We start from the raw sequence: 18158 nt of genomic DNA, 5'->3' as shown, positions 1-18158 counted from the left end.
GCGCAGCGACGACTCATCCAAGAGGTCACAAAAGACCCCACAACAACGTCCAAGGAACTGCAGGCCTCACTTGCCTCAGTTAAGGTCAGCGTTCATGCCTCCACCATCAGGAAAAGACTGGGCAAAAATGGCCTGCATGGCAGAGTTCCAAGGAGAAAACCACTGCTGAGCAAAAAGAACATCAAAGCTCTTCTCAATTTCTCCACAACACATCTTGATGATCCCCAAGACTTTTGGGACAACATTCTGTGGACCGATGAGACAAAAGTGGAACTCTTTGGAAGCTGTGTGTCCAAGTATATCTGGCGTAGAAGGAACACTGCATTTCATAAAAAGAACATTATACCAACAGTAAAATATGGTGGTGGTAGTGTGATGGTCTGGGGCTGTTTTGCTGCTTCAGGACCTGGAAGACTTGCCGTGATAAAAGGAACTATGAATTCTGCTGTCTACCAAGAGATCCTGAAGGAGAATGTCCGATCATCTGTTCGTGTACTCAAGCTGAAACGAACTTGGGTTATGCAGCAGGACAATGATCCTAAACACACCAGCAAGTCCACCACCGAATGGCTGAAGAAAAACAAAATGAAGACTTTGGAGTGGCCTAGCCAAAGTCCTGACCTGAATCCTATTGAGATGTTGTGGTATGACCTTAAAAAGGCCGTTCATGCTCGAAAACCCTCTAATGTAACTGAATTAGGACAATTCTGCAAAGATGAGTGGGCCAAAATTCCTCCAGGACGCTGTAAAAGCCTCATTGCACGTTATCGCAAACGCTTGGTTGCAGTTGTTGCTGCTAAGGGTGGCCCAACCAGTTATTAGGTTTAGGGGGCAATCACTTTTTCACACAGGGCCATGATGGTTTGGATTTTTTTTCACCTTTAATAATAAACACCTTCATTTACAAATTGCATTTTGTGTTTACTTTTGTTGTCCTTGACTATTGTTTAAATTGGTTTGATGTTCCGAAACACTTAAGTGTGACAAACATGCAAAGGAACAGGAAATGAGGAAGGGGGCAAACACTTTTTCACACCACTGTAGGCTTGAATGTTGTAGCAATACAAAAACGAGTGAAGCTTTCAATAGATTTTTAGAAAAAATTGTAATTAAGTATGAGATGTACAGTTGATTGCTGTGTACAGTAAACCCAAAGGCTCTGTCTAGTAAATGCAATGGATATCCTGCTACCAATTTTTTACTCTTTAAATACTACAGCAAAATGTATATAGGACTTCAGGTGTGCTTATCACCTCCTTGTCTCTCTATTAGGATTAAGCAGTAATATGTGCTGATGGATATGAGTAATGTCACAATTTGTATCTATAGAGTGCACAAAACCCAGTCATCTGCATTATGAAAAGTGTAAAGCTAAAGTTTAACTTTTTTTTTACACATTAGATATGTGTAATCCCATTACCTGCAGGCTGCTTCTCCTGCATTACTGCTCACTGCTATGCCTCCTCCCAGTTGCCAGATACCATCCTGAGCAGCTGTCTACCAGCACTGTGAGTTAATTGTAGCCACTACTACAGAGAAAAGAAGCACTGCCTGACTCCCTCCTTCTACCCTGTCCACCATTCACAAAACTTGCGCACCCCCACAAGTGATCACATTTTGTTAATGGGCTATGGAACAGTTGAAAGTCAAGATTCCACCACCTATTCACAGAAGCATAAAGGAAGTGTAATAATAGATTTTATGAATGGTGGAAGGGCAGAAGAGGGCGAGAAGCAGCACAGCTTTTTCCTTGCCTTGTAGCAGTTAACTCTCACAGCAGCTCAGGGCAATATCTGCTGACTGTAAGGAGGGCGCAGCAAGGAGAATTTATGACAGAAACACCAGCCTCCAGGTCATGGCATATACAACATTACACATAACTAATGTGTATAATGTTGTATCTTCACATGCCACCCGCTCCTTAACAACTAGCTTTTTATACCCTGTGTTAAGGATGTCGGCTGCAGCTGGCAGTAAATTACCACAGGCTTTTACTACTATAATACCGCATGGTTTCATTAAATAACTCATGCCATATTTTAGTAGCATTTTTTTAGTGAATGACAAAAAACTTTGAAAAATGTTGTGCGGTATCTTACCGCATACTCGGGTGCCGTAAGATACTACTTTGTGAATGGGGCCCAGAATGTTGTGCTTTTGGGGTCTGAAGTTGAATTGAGTGACTTTCACTGCCTTCAAAAGGAGGATACCATCAATTCTCATGCAGAATTGCAGAGCCGAATGACTCCTAGACTGTAGAGAATCTGGGAGCAGAAGGTCAGGTGTTTTTTTGGAGGACAAAAAAAGCTCTGGCTTGGACTAGACCTAAATATTATGTGTTGGTTCCAGGGATGATTTCTGGAGGTTCATAATCCAACCAAGCTGAGAGTGAAAATGTAGCCTAAAGCCCCTGGACACCATGTCTCTTACCCAGACAGCCAAGAGGCTTTCTAAAAGCAAAAGCCAACAGATGTCCCCCGCTTTGAAGGGTGTCCCTTAAGTGGATTTTTCTGCAGCAGCCTGGGATTTGTGACTCTACTGAGTCCCACTTAGGCAGAGTTTTTGGCTTCAAAAGAAGATTTTTCCTTGTAAGACTAATGCCGCGTACACACGATCGGAATACCGGCCAGAAAAAGACCGATGAGAGCTTTTCATCGGAAAATGCGACCGTGTATGCTCCATCGGAATTTAGCTGTCCGAATTTCCGCCAGCCAAAAATTGATAGCATGTTCTCAATTTTCCCGACTGAAAAACTTTCTATCGTAATTCCGATCGTGTGTATGCAATTCCGACATGCCAAAAATCACTCATGCAAAGATTCAACTATGAGACAGAAGCTATTGGCTACTGGCTATTGAACATCCTTTTTCTAGTCACGTCATACATGTTGTACGTCACCACGTTATAAATGATCGGAATTTGATGTGACTGTGTGTAGGCAAGACAGCTTGAGCCGAATTCCATCGGAATTCCGTCGGGAAAACCATCAGAGCTTTTTCCGACGAGAATTCTGATCGTGTGTACGCGGCATTAGACTTCTGCTGCTGGGGTAAATGAGTACTTCTATCACCAGAGAGGTCCTTTATGAAATTATCTAGTGAAGCCCCAAAAAAACATTTACCATGAAGTCTTTTAAATTGCTGTTCTACAGACCAACATTTCAGACACAGAGATCTCCAAATATTGACAGACAGGAGACTCATTCAAGAAATATAACAGATGATATCATTAAGACCAGCAACAGACAAATGTAGGGAATAAGGAAAGAAAACTGTAATTGCTCTACAACAAACAGTAGATTGATATTTTGATATCAGCATAGTCTATTTCCCTAAGGTCTGGCAGACCAAAATCACAGCTATATTAGGTTGCATAGGAAGACACGCTAGCAAAAATAAAGATTTGGAAAGGGTTTCAAAATGTTAACAATACAAACAATTGGCCACTGCCCCACCTATAACTGGCCTTTGTCACAAGAAGCACATGGAAGGGTAATGCATGTCAAACAAAAACCAAGGAAAATTCCCAGCTCAACTTACTGACCAGCCTGCAACCAACCAAAGTATCCCCATCCAACCTGATGGAGCTTGAGAGGTCCTGCAAAGAAGAATGAGAAAAAATGCCTACAAATAGGTGTGCCAAGCTTGTATCAAACAAAAGCCAAGGAAAAATCCTTGGAAAAATTCTAATCTCTAATTACCAACCAGCCTGCGACCAACCAGATTAACCTGTCTAAAAGTATGCGTTTAAAAACAGGGGTTTAGTTGCACAAATCTGCAACTACATGCGTAAGCTACAGGCCCCAACAAGGCACCCTGTGATCTGTAGACCCTACCTCTAACTTATAAGAGGCTCCACAGTGGAAGCACATGCATTCTGATGACATAGATGAGGGCAGATAGACTGGAGGAAGCCCATCCCTCCTTAAAGTTATAGGGGCACATTGAACACCCAGCACGTAGCACAATGCCTGCAAAGATGTCAATGCTTTTCCTGACCCAAAATCAAGCATACAAAAAATCTACCACTGCCAAAATTATAGGTGAGGGCAGTGGCACATTTTTTGTGTGCCAAGCTTATAGCATCATGCTCAAAAAGACTTGAGGCTGTAATTGGTGCCAAAGGTATTTCAACAAATTATTCAGCAAAGGCTGTGAATACTTATGTACATGTGATTATTTTTTACTTTTTTTTATTTTTAATACATTTGCAAAGATTTCAAACAAACTTCTTTCAGGTTGTCATTATGGAGTATTCTTTGTAGAATTTTGAAGCAAATAATGAATTTAATCAATTTTGGAATAAGGCTGTAACATAACAAAATGTGGAAAAAGTGAAGTGCTGTGAATACTTTTACGGATGCAATATATATATAATTTTTATTATTATTATGGTAAAAAAGAATACTCTGATCCAACAGGCCTTTACAGACTGTCTAAAAACACAGTAAAATGTTTAGAAAAAACTGTAGCAGACAGTTAAATAGACAATTTCAGCCTCAGTATCTAATTTTTTTGACATTTGTGTTAATTTTTACCCACATTTAAACTCACTTTTTTTCTTACCATGTGCCTTTTTGTAAAGACTCAGATGCTGCAGATTGCTTAGCCAAATAATGTCTACATGAACATATATAATAATTTGTGATGTCCCAAACCAGAGCACAATGTCATCCTGTGTAGTTTGCCAGCAAACAATTATTGCCTCAACTACCAGAAAGTCTGATCTATATCAAAACTGCGCCAGTACACTTTATAGCCTACCACAGAAAACACAAAGGTATAATATGTTTATAGGATTTTAATATATAATCAAGGAAAATATATATGTACATTGGGGAAAATCCAACCACTTTAGGATAACACTGATCACAGAAAACAAAAATAAAATTGATCATAAACGTGATCTTTCTGGAAAATATTGCCTTTGGACTTTCACTTGGATCTCAATGCAGCATAACAATTTCAAGAGCACTATCTACAAAAGTAATATTTTTGCCTTTCTAATTACTTCATTAGATGCTTTCTGCTAAATGTGTTTAGAAATAAACTGCAAAATATCAAGACAAAAAAAAACACGTTCTAATTCACATGATAGGAGATTGTGACCGATTCTCAATGGAGCTGGTTCACACATCTCCAAAGCGGCTGTTGGAGCGAATTGTACAGTGGTCCAGTATGTGTTTGGCTCCATTTCAGGTCCAAATTCAGGCAAAAATTTTGGGCCTTATTCATCCCTGAAACGGAGAACAGGGACACACTGGACCCCTGCTGGCATCTGTCTTAGATGTGAACCTAGTCTGACATTTATTGCAACTGAAGCTATTCAGCAAGTCTAGATAACAGATAAAAGGTGGGAGATCAGGCTACCAAGAAATGGTTATAATGGACAAGCTTATCAAAAAATATAATATCTCTTGAGTGGCAAGTTCTTCTCATCTGTATTCCTGGCTCTGCACCCCACACTAAAAAGTCTCTTTACTTCTGCACCAAAAATCCAACAGGAAGCGTAAGAATGCCCTGTAATAGCTGCAGATGATGGCGGGGCCTGTGAAGAAATACTGGAACTAATATCTGTAATTATATTTACATAGTGGGGAAGGAAAATGCTGCTCTCGGTGAGCAGTGGAAACAGGTGAGCTGGTGAATGGACTCCCTCCCAAGGGTGCTACACTTCAATTAATAAGCGCAGCCCTGCTGTGTGAAACATGTCCACCTGTACCTGCTTCCTCGTCCTGTGGTGTCTTTCATGTTTTTTGGATTTTATAATAAAGAGACTTTATCATTACCTCGGTGTGCATCCATTCAATCTTTCCTGTATCATATTTACATAGATACAACATCCTATTTGTTTAACCACTTGACCACTGGGCACTTAAACACCCTTAATAACCAGACCAATTTTCAGCTTTTAGTGCTCTCACATTTTGAATGACAATTACTCAGTCATGCAACACTGGACCTATATGAAATTTTTGTCCTTTTTTTCACACAAATAGAGCTTTCTTTTGGTGGTATTTAATCACCGCTGGGTTTTTTATTTTTTGTGCTATAAAAGAAAATACAAAAAATTCTGTAAAAAAATGAATTTTTCTTCGTTTCTGTTATAAAATTTAGCAGATTAGTCATTTTTCTTCATAAATTTTGGCCAAAATTTATACCACTACTTATCTTTGGTAACAATAAGTACAAATTGGTGTATATTATTAGGTCTTTGTGAAAGTTATAGAGTCCACAAGCTATGGTGCCAATATCTGAAAATTGATCACACCTGAAGTACTGACGGCCTATTTCAATTCTTGAGACCCTAGCATGCCAGAAAAGTACAAATACCCCCCAAATGACCCCTTTTTGGAAAGAAGACATTCCAATGTATTTAGTAAGAGGCATGATGAGTTTTTTGACATTTTCATTTTTTTCCACAATTCTTTGCAAAATCAAGATTTTTTTTCTTTTTTTTTTTCACTAAATTATCATATTATCAGGTTATTTCTCACACACAGCATATGCATACCACAAATTACACCCGAAAACACATTCTACTATTACTCCAGAGTATGGTGATACCACATGTGTGAGACTTTTACACAGCCTGGCCACATACAGAGGCCCAGCATGCACAGAGCGCCATCAGGCGTTCTGGAGCACCCAGGACAATTCTGACATTTCTCTCCTACGTGTAAAAATCATCATTTATTTGCTAGTAAATTACATAGAACCCCAAAACATTATATATTTTTTTTTAGCAAAGACCCTAGAGAAACAATGGTGGTTGTTGCAAATTTTTATCTCGCACGGTATTTGCGCAGCAATTTTTCAAACGGGTTTTTTGGGGGAAAAAAAACAATTTTGTGCTTAAAAAAAAAAACAGTAAAGTTAGCCCAATTTTTGCATAATGTGAAAGATTAAGTTACGCCGAGTAAATAGATACCTAACATGTCACTCTTCAAAACTGCACATGCCCGTGGAATGGCGCCAAACGTCGCTACTTAAAAATCCCCATAGGCGACGCTTTAAATTTTTTTACTGATTACATGTTTTGAGTTACAGAGGAGGTCTAGGGCTAGAATTATTGCTCTCGCTCTAACGTTCACGGTGATACCTCACATGTGTGGTTTGAATAGAGTTTTCATATGTGGGCGGGACTTACGTATGCGTTCACTTCTGCATGCGAGCACATGGGGACAGGGGTGCTTTAAAAAAAATATATATATATTGTTCATTTTACTTTATTTATTTTAGTTCGACATTTTTTCCCCAAAAAATAAATTTTTGATCACTTTTATTCCTATTACAAGGAATGTAAACATCCCTTGTAATAGGAATATGGGATGACAGGTCCTCTTTACAGTGAGATATGGGGTCAATAAGACCCCACATGCCACCTCTAGGCTGGGAAGCCTGAAAAAAAAAAAAAAAAAGATTCTGGCTTTGATCGTATTGGAGAGTTGGTAGAAGCACCGGAGGGCGGCGAGGGGGGGGGGGGCGTCTATGGCTGGGTATTGCAGGGTATCACAGAGTATGGCTGGGTATCTCCTAGTATGGCTGGGTATCTCCGAGTATGGCTGGGTATTGCTGGGTATGGCAATTTATGGCAGGGTATTGCAGAGTATTGACAGGGTATTGCAGAGTATTGGGGGGTATTGGCAGGTATTGCAGAGTATTGGCAGTTATTGCAGAGTATTGGCAGGGTATTGCAGAGTATTGGCAGGGTATTGCAGAGTATTGGCTGGTATGGCAGAGTATTGGCTGGTATGGCAGAGTATTGGCGGGTATTGGCTGGTATTTCAGAGTATTGGCTGGTATTGCAGAGTATTGGCGGGTATTGCAGAGTATTGCAGAATATTGCAGAATATTGGCGGGGTATTGGAGAGTATTAGCAGGGTATTGGAGAGTATTGGCTGGTATTGCAGAGTATTGGCTGGTATTGCAGAGTATTGTCAGGTTATTGAGAGGTTAATTGTCGGTGAGCAGCGATGTGGGCACTGCAGATGCAGCCCACAGCGCTGCCGACACCGATCTCTTCTCCCTCCGTTGTACCGATCGGTACAGAGAGGGTACATAACATGACGCCGGTTTGTTTACAAGTGATCACTCCGTCATTTGACGGAGCAATCACGTGGTAAACGGCCGCGATGAGCGGCCGTTTACCATGATCCGTGATGCGCCGGGTCCACAGATCACGGATGCTCTCGTGTAGAATTTTGGGAGGCCGTTAATTAACGGCCTCTCAGAGTTAAACAACCGCCCTGAAGCCTTTAATCGGCTATGGGCCGGTTGTTAAGTGGTTAAAGTATAACTAAAAGGCAAAACTTTTTATTTTAGTTTTGGATAGAGTGCATCGGGATTCGAATGCTTGCCAGTTTTTATTGCTGTCTTTGCTCTTGTTAAGGGGATTCACCCTCTCCATTTGTCCTGTTTACCATTAACCGCTTCGTGCCCACCCTATAGCCGAAATACGGATGCGGACGCTAACTGCGAGCGCGCATCGGGGAAGTTCTGTGCTGGCCGTGTCCCTCGGACACAGCCAGTCACAGATCGCTGTAAACGGGCAATCACAGCGGCCGTTTACAGTGCGATCGGCGTGTCCAATGTGAGATGATCTCATATGTAAACATATGAGATCATCTCTCAGCGCCGCTCTCCCTCCTCACACAGACAGCGCGTGAGAAGGGAGAGATCAACGGCTGCAGTGGCCGTAAGTTTAAAAAAAAAAAAGGAAAAAATTGCCATCCGCCCCAGTGCCATCTGCCCCAGTGCCATCCGCCCCAGTGCCATCCTCGCCCAGTGTCATCCACGCCCCAGTACCATCCTTGCCCCAGTGCCATCCTCGTCCAGTGCCATCCTCCCCAGAGCCACTTGCCCCCAGTGCCACCTGTTAGTGCTATCTGTTCCCAGTGTCACCTGTTAGTGCTATCTGTCCCCAGTGCCACCTGTTGTCAGTGCCATTTGTCCCCAGTGCCATCTGTCATCAGTGCCACGTATAAGTGCTATCTGTCATCAGTGCCATGTGTCATCAGTGTCACATAGTGCCATGTGTCATCAGTGCCACATATTAGTGCCATTTGTCATCAGTGCCACGTATCAGTGCCATTTGTCATCAGTGCCACCTGTCAGTGTCACGTGCCATCTGTTGTCAGTGTCACGTGTCATCAGTGCCACATATTAGTGCCATCTGTCATCAGTGCCACATGTCATCAGTGCCACGTATAAGTGTCATCAGTGCCACGTATCAGTGCCATCTGTCATCAGTGCCACGTGTCATTGTCCTGGTGCTCCAGGGCCTTCAAAAGTGTAATAGGTAGTCAACAAGTTAGATGTGTAATTTATGCTCCTAGAACATGTGACGGTGCTCCCTGCATGTTGGGCCTCTCTATGTGGCCAGGCTGTGAAAAAGTCCCACACATGTGGTATTGTAATACTCAGGAGGAGTAGCAGAATTTTTTGGGGGTGTCATTTGTGGTATACACGCCATGTGAGAGAAATAACCTATTACAATGACAATTTGGTGAAAAAAAAAAAATCTTAATTTTGCAAAGAATTGTGGGAAAAAATGACAACATCAAAAAGCTCACCATGCCTCTTACTAAATACCTTGGAATGTTTACTTTCCAAAAAGGGGTCATTTGGGGGTTATTTGTACTTTCCTGACTTGTTCGGGTCGCAAGAAGTGAGATAGTCCACCAGTACATCAGATGTGATCAATTTTGTGCGATTCGCACCACAGCTTGTAGGCTCTCTAACATTCTCAAAGACCAAATAATATCCACTAATTTGGGTTATTTTTACCAAAGATATGTAGCAGTATAAATAGTGGCCAAAATGTATGACGAAAAATGTATAATTTGCATAATTTTTTCACAGAAACAAAGAAATATGTGTTTTTTCATTTATAGCGCAAAAAATAAAAACCCCAGAGGTGATCAAATGCCACCAAAAGAAAGCTCTATTTGTGGGAAAAAAAGGACAAAAAATGTATTTGGGTACAGTGTTGCATAACTGAGTAATTGTCATTCAAAGTGTGAGAGCACCTAAAGCTGAAAATTGGTCTGGGCAGGAAGGGTGTTTAAGTGCCCAGTAAGCAAGTGGTTAATATTAAAAGTGAAAGTGAACACTAGTTCTGGTGACCTGGGGGCCCCCAAGGAATTCCCTTAATTTGCAGAGATTTTTTCTCACTTCCTGTTCGGCTGTATGAAATAGGAAGTGAAGGAAAATCTCCACAATGGGACACAGATAGTGAAAAAAATCTGATGGGTTTATAACCCTCCCTTACTCTATCCAAAATTAAAAAAAAAATGCCTATAGTTCTACTTTAATGCAGCTGTTTTGATCAGATACGCTACAATCTCATCACTGTGTGTTGGTCCTCAAGACAGATAAAAAGTTATCAGACGGGTTAGAATATGTGCCCCAATCACCATGGTTGCTCAAACTTCTTTCTCCCTAGAGGCAGAAAAACAACCACCACCGGTAGCCCACACAGCTGCTACAGGACTTCTGTAGGGCAAAGGGGTAACCCTGGGCTGTGGCTCAGCTGCCAATGTCAGGGGTCACTGAGGGCTCAACCTTGCTCAACCAAACCTTGCAGATGATAGCCAGAGAGAGGTTCTCCTGTTCTAACTTACAGGGCTCGACTGCTAGATCTACCACTTTGCTGTGTTCTGTGACTTTCCTGCATGAAGCTCAGTTCACACTGCTGGGGCCTGAAAGTTGCACAACGTATGGTGAGACTTTGCCAGACTTTGTCACTCCTGGTGACTTGAGTACTACTTTGAGGCAAAAGTCAGATAGAAGTCACCTTGAAGCGGTACATGAACGGAACCTTTTCTAAAGTCGGAGCGACTTCAGTAGTGCTAATTAAGACAGCTCTCATAAACTAACATGGGATTTCACATGTCATTCGACTTGGGGTTTCACAAGTCAGATCCCAAGTCGCGACAGCATCAACCGAGCCTAAATGATCTCTGCAAACAGTGTCTGCAGGGTAAATTCTTTACTTTTTAACCACTTGGCGCCCATACTACGTCTATTGACGTCATGGGCTTTCGGTGGTTATATCTGAATGATGCCTGAGGCCACAGACATCATTCAGATATCTGCGTTTTCAGCCGGGGATTCCCTGCACCATAAGAATGATCATAGTGGCTGTTCCGGCGCTTGATCATTCTTACAGGTGGTGGGAGGGGACGCCCCCCCTCCCGCCGCTTGTACCGACTTGCCGCTTCCATCGGTGAGTCGGTGACAGGATCCGCCGGCCCCCGCAAGTTACCATAGAGATTTCCAGCAGACCAGATCGTCCCCGGAGTCTCTATGATCGTTCGGAGGCCGGGCACGATGTTATGACGTCACGCCCGGCCTCGGTAGCCAGGATCGTTTTTTTTTTTTTTATTCTTTCCAGCCTAGAGGTGAGATATGGGGTCTTATTGACCCCATATCTCACTGTAAATATGTCCGATCGTGCCATATTCCTATTACAAGGGATGTTTACATTCCTTGTAATAGGAATAAAAGTCATCAATTTTTTTTAAAACTAAAAGAATAAAAATAAAATTAACAATAACAAAAAAAAATGTAAAGCGCCCCTGTCCCCGTGAGCTCGTACACAGAAGCGAACGCATACGTAAGTCCCGCCCACATATGAAAACGGTGTTCAAACCACACATGTGAGGTATCGCCACGAACGTTAGAGCGAGAGCAATAATTCTAGCTCTAGACCTCCTCTGTAAACCAAAACATGTAACCAGTAAAAAAAATGTAAGCGTCGCCTATGGGGATTTTTAAATACCAAAGTTTGGCGCCATTCCACAAGCGCGTGCAATTTTGAAGCGTGACATGTTGGGTATATATTTACTCGGTGTATCCTCCTCTTTCACATTATTCAAAAAAATTGGGCTAACTTTACTGTTTTTTTTTTTTAAGCATGAAACAGTTTTTTGTCTGAAAAAAACGTGTTCGAAAAATTGCTGCGCAAATACCGTGCGAGATAAAAAAGTTGCAACGACCACCATTGTATTCTCTAGGGTCTTTGCTAAAAAAACATATATATATAATGTTTGGGGGTTCTATGTAATTTTCTAGCAAAAAAATTCGGAATTTTACATGTAGGAGAGAAATGTCAGAATTGGCCTGGGCGCAAAGTGGTTAAAGTGTTTGAAAAGCTTTGTGCAAGTGTTTTCTTTTACAGGGAGGAGAGAACAGTTGGACATACTGAGGCATAGGCAAATTCACTACAAAACACTCCAAAAAAAACAAAAAGAAAAAAACCAACGTCATACTCACCTGCTCTGTGCCATGGTTTGGCACAGAACAGCCCCCATCCTCCTCTTCTAGGGTCCTTTGCTGGCACTTCTGGTTCCTCCCCCTGCCAAGTGCCCCCTTAGGCTCGATTCACATCTATGCATGTTGCTTTTGAGCGTTTTTGCAGTGCTTTTTGCGGTGCTTGTCACTTTTTTGGACGTGTGTTTTTACCGTGATTTTGCCGCTTTTTTTTTTTTTCACATGGGGGCATTTGTGCATACTTGATCCCAAGCTAGGCTGTTGGCATCTATTTAAACACAGCCTGGCTTAGTCCTATCCCCTGCTCACAGATTTTGACTGACAGCAGCAGGAGCCAATGGCTCTCTGTTCTCTTCCAAGCCTGTGAGAGTAGTGAGAGGGAAAGAGGCTGCTGCAGACATGCACAGTGCTGGATCGGGTTCGGGTGAGTATTTGGGGGGGGGGGCGCAACTATTAAAAGGTTTTTCTTAATGCAGCTAATGCTTTGAAAGAGCAATATGCAGAATTATGTTGCAGGTTTAAAGTAGTATACCGGGATGATGTCTGCAGCTACAGACCTCATCCTGGTATTTTTTTTTTCTGCTGGCAGATGGCTTTTTTGTAAAAGCCATCTTAATGGCTAATTAGCCACTGGATTGTTTTTACAAGTTGCAGGATAGGTCACCCCCGATGCCTCTGCTGGCTTTTTTTTTTTTTTAGGAATATCCAGCTTTATGGTATAGGAAAGCTGAAGTGATCTGTACTTTGTTTTAAAGAAAAGTGTCTGATCACACCGATCTTAGTGTGATCAAATGCCTTTAAGGGCAGAGGAGACATCTGGGGTCTAAAAGATCCCAGATCTCTCCATAAAGCTGACACTGTCTATTGTTTTCACAAAGGATGTTTACATGTAAAAGTAAAATAAAAAAAATGAAAACAAAATGTAAAGTGCCCCTGTCCCCTTGTGCTCGTGAGCAAAGGTGAAGACATATGTTGGTCCCACATGCATAAGTAAATGGCAATCTCACCACCCATGTGAGGTATTGCCATGAACCTCAGAGCGAGAGCAATAATCCCACAACTAGAACTCCTCTGTAACTCTTCACCTGTAAATGCTTTTCAAATGTCACCTACTGAGTTATTTAAATTTTGGCGTAAAAGGACTTCAATTGTGCAAATTATGTGTATGAGTTAAAAGGGTGAGCAATCAAGATACACACACCCCTAGGTGAATAACTGAATACTCTAAGTAATAATTAGTGAGTAACCAGGTGCGCCACACATCTAGTTACAATGTGAGAGGTCTGTGTAAACAAACCTCTCCCCGTGCTTCCTACTGTGGCTGTCACCGATCATCTGTTACCTGTTATAGGGAAAGAGGATCAGTGACGTCCCATGCCAGGCCACGCCCCCCCTACAATAAAAAAAAACACACAACGTCACACTTAACCCCTCCTCGCCCCCTAGTGTCAGTGTCATTTACACAGGAATCAGTGCATTTAAATAGCACTGATTGCTTTATAAATGACAATGGTCCCAAAAATGTGTCAACAATGTCCGATGTGTCCGCCATAATGTCGCAGTCACAATAAAAAACATTTTTACCTTTTAGTTAACCCTAAGTTCTTTTATGGTCCTTCCTCCCGATATTTCCTTAGCTACTTCTGTCATTCATGGCAAGGGAATTTGATGCATCAGCAGAGTTTTTCTTACACTGGGTTAGTTCAATGTGATTGACTGTGAGGGATCTGCATCACTGGATAATATGACTGATGATGGAATTACATTGTGGAACAATATACTGTAAATTATTTTTTTTTTACAAAGGATAATGAAATTATTTCTCATAGTAAAAACATGTATATTAGAAAAATATATGACTACTAACTGCAAAAACCAATGGACACTATTCTGTACTCCTACTTCTGGACCTTTCAGCTGCCTTTGACACAGTTGACCACCCTCTCCTCCTCAAAAAAAACTTTACTCCCTTGGTCTCTGTGACTGTGCTCTTCAGTGGCTCTCATCCTACCTATCCCAACGCACCTTCAGTGCCTTCCTCCCCTCCTCTTCCCTTCTCTCTCGGAGTCCCCCAAGGTTCTGTTCTTGGACCTCTTATTTTCAATCTACACCTCTTCCCCGGGTCAGCTGATAGCCTCTCACGGCTTTCAATATCATTTCTACACTGACGACACACAAATCTATTTCTCCACCCCCCAACTCACTCAATCAGTCTCCTCATGCATCACCAACTTACTAACAGACATATCTGTGTGGATGTCACAACACTTCCTTAACCACTTGCCGACCAGCGCACGACGATGTACGTCGACAGAATGGCACAGGCAGGCAAATGGGCGTACGTGTACGTCCCTTTAAATTTGCCACCCTGCCATAGGGAGCGCGCCGGCTGCGGCGCGCTCCCGCGCTGGTCGGGACCCGCGGACTCGATCGCCGCGGGCATCCCCGCGATCGTCTCACGGAGCGGCCGAATGGAGAAGTGCCGTTGTAAACAACATTTCTCCATTCTGCCTAGCAACTAGTGACGCTGATCTCTGCTCCATGTGATTGGAGCAGAGATCAGTGTTCACTAAATGAAAGCCCAACCCCCCCACAGTTAGTAACACATCCCTAGGAACACTTAACCTCTTCACTGCCAGTGTCATTTACACAGGAATCACTGCATTTATATAGCAGTGATTACTGTATAAATGACAATGGTCCCAAAAATGTGTCAAAAATGTCCGATGGATCCCCCACAATGTTGCAATCACAATAAAAATCGCTGATCGCCGCCATTACTAGTAAAAAAAAAATAATAAAAAATTATTACTAAAAATGCTATAAAACTATCCCTATTTTGTAAACGCTATAACTTTTGCGCAAACCAATCAATAATCGCTTATTGCAAATTTTTTTACCAAAAATATGTAGAAGAATACGTATCGGCCTAAACTGAGGGAAAAAAATGTTTTTTTATATATTTTTGGGGGATATTTATTATAACAAAAAGTAAAAAATAATGCGTTTTTTTCAAAATTGTCGCTCTATTTTTGTTTATAGCGCAAAAAATAAAAACCACAGGGGTGATCAAATACCACCAAAAGAAAGCTCTATTTGTGGGAAAAAAAGGACGTCAATTTTGTTTGGGAGCCATGTCGCACGACCGCGCAATTGTCAGTTAAAGCGGCACAGTGCCAAATCGCAAAAAGTGGTCTGGTCTTTGACCAGCAAATTGGTCCGGTCTGAAAGTGGTTAAACTCAACTTGTCAAAAACCGAACTTATAATATTTCCTCCCCCACGCGCCTCTTCCCCTGACTTCTCTGTCAAGAGTAATGGCACAACCATCCACCAATCCCCACATGTCAGGGTGCTAGGTGTTATCCTGGACTCGGAACTCTCCTTTCAGCCCCACATCCAATCACTTTCCAAAGCTTGCCGCCTCAACCTCAGCAACATCTCTAAACTATGTCCCTTTCTAACCAATGAAACCACAAAGCTCCTGATTCACTCCCTGGTTAGCTCTCGCCTTGACTACTGCAACTGTTGAAATCTAGTGCTTTTTCATGTGGATGTTTTGTTGATGGGTTGTTTTCCTTTCTAATGCTATAGGTGGTGTTTTCTCTTAATCTAATGCTGATTTTGCACAGAATGCTTGACCCTTTTCTAATCAAGAATTCATTATCTGATGGGTTGGTATTTTGAAAGTTGGCTTATCATTTGAATCTGTAAAGGTGAATGAACTCTACAGTTACATGTAAACCAAATAAGAACTTCAGGGTTAAACATTTTATACCAATTCAGATGTTAGCATGGTAATTTCCCAGTAGTTGGTACAAGGTTATTAATGGGTCGTCCTCAAGGGGTGTTGGTTGTGTTTCCATGCTTTTCCCAGAAGTCTACACAAAGCTGGAAGTAAAATGACCTGGAGATTTTTTTCCCAGAAAAACTGGAGTTTCACTTTAAATCAAATCTCTTACACTATACAACTATTCTCTTCGCTATAATCAAAAAAAAATTAAAAATGTGCAAAGTACATCAAATCTGTTTTCTTGTGACTAGGTCACCAAGGCAAACTTAACCTTAAACAATCTTATAATGTTCCAACAGGTGGACAATAAATTATTATACAATAAATAATAAATCCTTAGGATAACATGGTGGCAAGTGTGTATATTCCAGTGTCAGGTCTCCAAGACAAATCTACACATTTTTTTCTACTTGCGTTTGTTTATATCATCTCGTGGAATTACAACAAGTGACCTGAATCCACTCAAGAATGTAGTAAAAACATACGTATTTATTGCTAGTTTAAAATTGTACTTTTTAAGATTTATGGCCGCTATTATAAATCAATGAGGCGTTTACTACATTGTTGGACTGGAAGCACATATTTTGACAGTGGAAGTTTCACTACTGGAGCACTGGTGACATCCTGTGGCAGTAATGTACATGGGTATCTATTTCACTTCAGGCAAAAATCACATTTTATTAACTTCGAAAACATTAGAGAATCTGCTGTGTGTAATGTCCTTGTACAAATTAACAAAGAATGAATGCATTCTCTTCATCTCAATTAGTGATCAACACAGAGATTCTGTCTACTTGTTAGCATGACAATCAGTTTGTATTCAATAAAGTTCTGTAATAATAATAAAAACTTCAGGGCAAAAATCATCTCTAGACTGGGTGTTGAAGGGCACATAAATCTGCATTCTGTGTGCCCCTGTGGACAACTCTACACACACACAGAAGATTAACTGTCAACCCCACAGACATATACAGGGTTTGTTCAGGGAAGGACTGGGAATTTCTTTTGGCCTAGAAGGCATATACATCCATTTTGCCCTTTCACAGTAGGTGCGCTTTGCACCACTACAGTGATTTTTGGGCATAAAGAGTGCTAAATACATAGAAATATATACATGCTACATTTGCTTCAAAGGGGTTTGTAAGGGGTCAATTGTAAAGAACAAGCAATTTTTTTCTCTACTAGACTGACCATCTTGTTCTGCCCCCTCCCTGCACTAACAACTTTAAATGCTTCCATCTTTGCCCCCCCTCCATCCTGCACCATTAAGTGAGCTGTTCAACCTAGCCTTAAAGATACACTATATTACAAAAAGTATTGGGACACCTGCCTTTACACGTACAGGAACTTTAATGGCATCCCAGTCTTAGTCCGTAGGGTTCAATATTGAGTTGGCCCACCCTTTGCAGCTGTAACATCTTAAACTTTTCTGGGAAGGCTGTCCACAGGATTTAGAAGTGTGTCTATGGGAATGTTTGACCATTCTTCCAGAAGCACATTTGTGAGATAAGGCACTGATGTGGACGAGAAAGGCCTGGCTCACAGCCTCCGCACAAATTCATCCCAAACGTGTTCTCTCTGGTTGAGGCCAGGACTCTGAGCAGGCCAGTCAAGTTCCTACACCCCAAACTCGCTCATCCATGTCTTCATGGACCTTGCTTTGTGCACTGGTGTGCAGTCATGCTGGAACAGGAAGGGGTCATCCCCAAACTGTTCCCACAAAGTTGGGAGCATGAAATTGTTCAAAATGTCTTGGTATGCTGACACATTAAGAGTTCCCTTCACTGGAACTAAAGGGCCAAGCCCAACCCCACACCATAATCCCCCCATCACACCCTCCACCAAATGGTTTAAATGAGTGCACAAAGCAAGGTCCAGAAAGACATGAAACTTTTCAGGAAGCAGCCCAATAGAGTTTATTGGGGAATCCGATTACAGTGCAGCCATATGTCAAACAGACTGGAATTATAAGTCAGCAAATTGGAGCATTGAAAACATTGAATGCAGTACTATACACAGCCCGCTGGCCCACTTCACCAATATGCCTTTGATGGGTTACTATAATGTATGATTACAGCCTTACTTGTCCTAA

General features: G+C 41.7%; 1 protein-coding gene across 7 annotated transcripts in view; it reads right to left on the bottom strand.

Moving 5' to 3' along the window:
• The window catches only part of SUGCT (succinyl-CoA:glutarate-CoA transferase), a 1356517-nt gene that overhangs the window by 779716 nt on the left and 558643 nt on the right, over positions 1-18158 (bottom strand). The window lies entirely within an intron of this gene.

The sequence above is a fragment of the Lithobates pipiens genome, unplaced genomic scaffold (assembly GCF_037356315.1).
Source record: "Lithobates pipiens isolate NorthernLeopardFrog02 unplaced genomic scaffold, aLitPip1_a1.2 Scaffold_19, whole genome shotgun sequence".
In the NCBI taxonomy this organism is placed as follows: domain Eukaryota; kingdom Metazoa; phylum Chordata; class Amphibia; order Anura; family Ranidae; genus Lithobates; species Lithobates pipiens.
This window is presented reverse-complemented; position numbering and strand designations above follow the sequence as displayed.